General features: G+C 40.7%; 1 protein-coding gene across 1 annotated transcript in view; it reads left to right on the top strand.

Annotated features, from left to right (window-relative positions):
• Positions 1 to 2,098: 2,098 nt before the first annotated feature.
• Positions 2,099 to 4,518, top strand: part of LOC107670757 (zinc finger protein 710-like) — a 12,386-nt gene continuing 9,966 nt past the window's right edge. The window contains exon 1 of the mRNA XM_016463503.1: positions 2,099 to 2,339. The gene's annotated coding sequence lies outside the window, so the exon portion shown is untranslated. The remainder of the gene's footprint in view (positions 2,340 to 4,518) is intronic.

The following is a 4,518-nucleotide window of genomic DNA, read 5'->3' on the forward strand; positions in this document are numbered from 1 at the left end:
GAATGAGAATGGACAGTGCTCTAGGGACTGTTACCTCATCTCTCAGAGCAACAAAACAGGAATCAAGTGAGTGAAACCGTGAAAGAAAAAGGGAAAGGGGGTGGGAGACTGTGAGGAGAAGAGAAAGACAAAAACTAAGAGCAGGATGTTTAAAGTCAATGCCCTGACCTTTCTTTAGCGGCTCAACAAACTTGATTCCAATTTCTCTGTCAGTAACAGGTTAGTTTTAAACAAGTCTAAACTGTATAACTGCACATCTTGACAGAATAAAAAAAATCTCTCCGGATCTCCGAAATGAAAGTAGCACTGACCCTAATAAAAGACCAGTCAGGACATGAAGTGCCGTTTTAGACCTCACTTCTCATCATTAGTTCCACTCAGTATGCCCAGGCCTGATACTAATGATGGTCTTGTCCTAAAACACTAGGCCAACTCTGCATGATGGGAACTGGGCTAATACAGACCTGTCAACCTAGCACTGAATGCCACTCCATTCACTTTGTCCGCAGGGGGTGGAGTGTCGCCGAATGTGGGAGAGTACATGTACTCCGTGTGTTGTGTGTGTGTGCATGTTCTTTTTATGATTCACTCAGCACTGAATTGCAGCCAGAATCTCTCAAGCTAATCTCTCCCACTGGATCTATACACACCCCGCTGTGGGTGTGGATACACACCCATAGAAGGAGAAAGGCTTCTTTCACACATTCAGATGTCAAGAGCTGAAATAATGTTCTGGCTTATTGCACAGTAACCACTTGTTGATGTATGTATGTGTTTGTGCATTCCTGCATTCAAGAGACATTTTGAATCATGACGATTACTCCTTCCAGGTGCATCCCGATGGGATGGGAACACTTCAAGCCTAATAAAATGTACACAGGGTCAAGCACACACACAAACACTCAGTCTTCCAGCTTGGAGATCCTACTGGTCACAGATGTTGAGGGGACATGATGCAATGCAAAGAAACAGATCTCCATCTCAGTTCAGATCAGCACTAACCCTGAGCAATAGCATAATGGGAAACCAGCAGGCAGAAAAAAACCCCATGTCAATTAAACACATTATATCCTATTAATTTTTGAACAAATTATAATATGAAATGTTACAAAACACTATACAAATAATCTTGTATTGAATATAAACATTTGATATAAAAATGCATGCTTGATTGTTTGACACTATACAAAACGTTTACAGAAAAAAATCTTGTAGATAAGCTAAATGTTTGATATACAGATGAGAAACCTTTAACTCAGCTACTTATGACCTTTTCCACAAGCACATGATCCACAATCATTAATGCACTTTTTATTCTTCCACTAAACCCATACTTTGTACTGTTTTACTGTCACACCTAAATCCCTGTCGAAGCATGTAATTTGGCCAATAATGGCCAACTTTGGAACCCTGTTTTACAGCACTTTACACTTGCTACAATGATACAGCATTTTTCACATGGGGCCTTACCACCACTGGTGAATATGGGAAAAAATTAGGAGGTCATGACTGATAAAGGACAATATGCAAATTGACCAGGATGCCATGTCAGGGTTACACAATAGGCCCCCCACATGCCAATCACCCTTCTATTTGCAACACTAACTGTATTCTCCAGGAGGTCACCCATCCAGATAATGATCATCAGGCTCAACCCTGCTTAGCTTCAGTGGAAAAACATGGGAGAGCTGCAGAGTGATAGCTTTTTAAATTTACATTTAATAAACCATAGTAATTTAGCCTAAACCACTCAGATTTTGTCATTGACTGACCTCAAGAAGTGATTCACTATACAGTAGATAATGACAGAGCGACCTCTTCTGTTAGTGCAAGAAACTACCTAGCTTACGCTAGAGATGCGTAAATAAGGCTAGTGAAACAATAGCGTCCTCTAACGTCCGTTATTTGAACAAGTCCTCTAATTTTTATAAATTACCCAAAACAAAAGTGCACGTTGAACACAGGCACAGAATAAACATACCGCTTTAACTTTAATGTTTATACATTTTGTGCTTTGAAAGGCATATCACTTCATTAGATCATATTCCTCACATTCTGTCGATTTTCTTCAATAAATATAATTGTCCGCGTTGCCAATATTTGCAATCAAATGAGGGTACAGGCAGATATTTTGTGGCCAGGAGATCCATCATTTACTTGTGACAGCGAGGAGGAGCCCAGGCTGTTTATTCGTTCACGTCACTCTTTCTCTCATTCCCTTCTTCCTTCCTTCCTTCCTGCCGAACACAGAGAACCAGACCAGCAACAATTCAAACTAGAAAGCGACATTCAAATCTTCCAAAGTGTTTTCTACGTATACATCCGATTTTTGGAGCGTGGTAAGTTAGACAACGGTCCGTTCATTATTGCCATAGAAACAGAAAACGAAACTGATCGTATAGCCCCCGAAAAAACCCCGGCTGTCCCACTGTCTATCCCAGCGAAACTCACCGATTTCTGTCTAACTGGCCTCAAAAATAATGTGCACTCTGAACTGGATGCTGATATTTACATTTCCGCTTTTCATCTGACATCTACATTACGATTTGCGCTCGTATTTCCGAGAGAGCGATTCAGTATGTGGGTCATTTTACAGAGCCAAAATGTCGCCTTTTCTTTTTACTTCCACATTCTCTCATGGCACAAACAGATGGCGTCGGGAGGGGAATGGAGGGAGTGAAAAAGAGCCGCATAAACGAATAGAGCAGGCCACACTCGCCGTCAGTTAGCCTAGCTCACTGTATGACCGGAGCGAAACTTAAGACAGGCCCATCCTCATGCGGTCTGGATTCAAGTTTCCCTCTCTCAAGTTTCTTTTTTCAACTCTTTACATTTCGATGGAATGTAGCTGTTGATGCTGAAGAATGTTGGCTAAGTTTTAAATTGTAGCTAGCTGGCTAGTGAATTGGGATTTGTTTTAGTGTAGGGTACTCGTTGCCATATTTAAGATGAAAGATTGAGAGTGAGAGGTTATGGTTTTCTTTATGATCACTGTGAATGTCGGTCGACATCTCGGACCGCAGGTCAGGTGCATCATTGTCACACATTATCTTCAGACCCGCTGATACGCGCTGAAAGAGTATCGGCATCACAGTGTGAACTTTTACCATCTGGGTGACAGTTTAGGCATCAAGTGTTCACACTCACCTTGCATGAAGCATGATGGTTAAACCTGACTTTTGAAGACGACGCTGTCCAAACATTTGTTGGTTTATTATATGAATACGAAGTGAATAGTTTTGTTTAGTGATGGACCGATATGGTGGTTTTAAAATGATCGGCAAAGGCCAATAACTACACCTAGGCTCACTAATACAAAGAATGGTAACTATAAAGAGATAACAATATATTACCGCAGGCAGCATAACGTTGTAATTTAAAAGATAACTATATTAATGTCCACACCAGCGCCGATAACGTTCTGTTCAGTTACATCACCTGCCGCTTTAAACTGTCAAGAGAATTCTGATTGGCTGTCAATGTTTTTTTTTTTTCATCAAATGGAAAAATCGTTCTGAACGTGATTCCAACTTAGGGTTAGGGTTAGCCGTTTGTCCGTGACCTTAATGGGCTGTTGTTTGCAGTGTACGATAATTGTATCTATAACAGTTAAGATGATAACGCAGGAATTATATTTTTGGGATCACTTTAGAACGATGTTTACACGATAAAAAACATTGACAGCCAGTCTGAATCCATAGACCAGAGCATTAAGCATGCATGCTTAGCAGAATGTTATTGTCCATTGGATAATTAAGTTACCTTTTGTCATTATAGTTAGTACGGTTTCAAAGTCTGTCAAACAGCTTTGTATATTGATGGTAATACACATTTGTATGTTTTAATGAAATTTGAGTAAATATTGTGAATATATGTTGATGTTATTTATGCTATTTGGTGTACTCTCTTTTGTCACAATTTAAATGTTTAATGACAATAGTAATAATTATGTATCGGCCACTGGCTGCTCTGCTATCTAGTCATTGAAAAACCCACCACTAGTTGTGCTTTTCTCATGTATGTAGTAATGAACAAGGCTGCGTTTCCCAAAAGCATTGTAAGCCTATCTCCATTGGTTTCAATGGGCCTACGATGTACTTAAGCTTACGATGCTTTTGGGAAGAGCAGCCCAGGGGCCTGTACCATGATGGTTGCTGAACAAACTCGGGGTTACAGGATCAGTTTTGAGTTGACAAAACCAAACCAGTTCAATCCGGCTTTGTTGGTACCATGAAGCTGATCATCAACTTTCTCTGTCAATTCAGGCTTGATCATGAGTTAATGGAGCACGTGCACATGAAAGAGTGACATCAGTAATGAACAGCCAATCACATGCCTTGAAGCTAGGGCTGCACGATAAATCGCATGCGATAGTTAACGCGCATCTTATCAGTAAAGCCGGTTCTGTAAACAGCGGTAAATCTCCATCACCTGCGTGCTTTCACGTTGAGCAGCATTAACTACACAGAGCCGTTGTTCACTGATGAGCTGCGCAAAACCACGTTCATATTCGCGCGA

Source organism: Sinocyclocheilus anshuiensis, unplaced genomic scaffold, assembly GCF_001515605.1.
Source record: "Sinocyclocheilus anshuiensis isolate Anshui unplaced genomic scaffold, SAMN03320099.WGS_v1.1 scaffold816, whole genome shotgun sequence".
In the NCBI taxonomy this organism is placed as follows: domain Eukaryota; kingdom Metazoa; phylum Chordata; class Actinopteri; order Cypriniformes; family Cyprinidae; genus Sinocyclocheilus; species Sinocyclocheilus anshuiensis.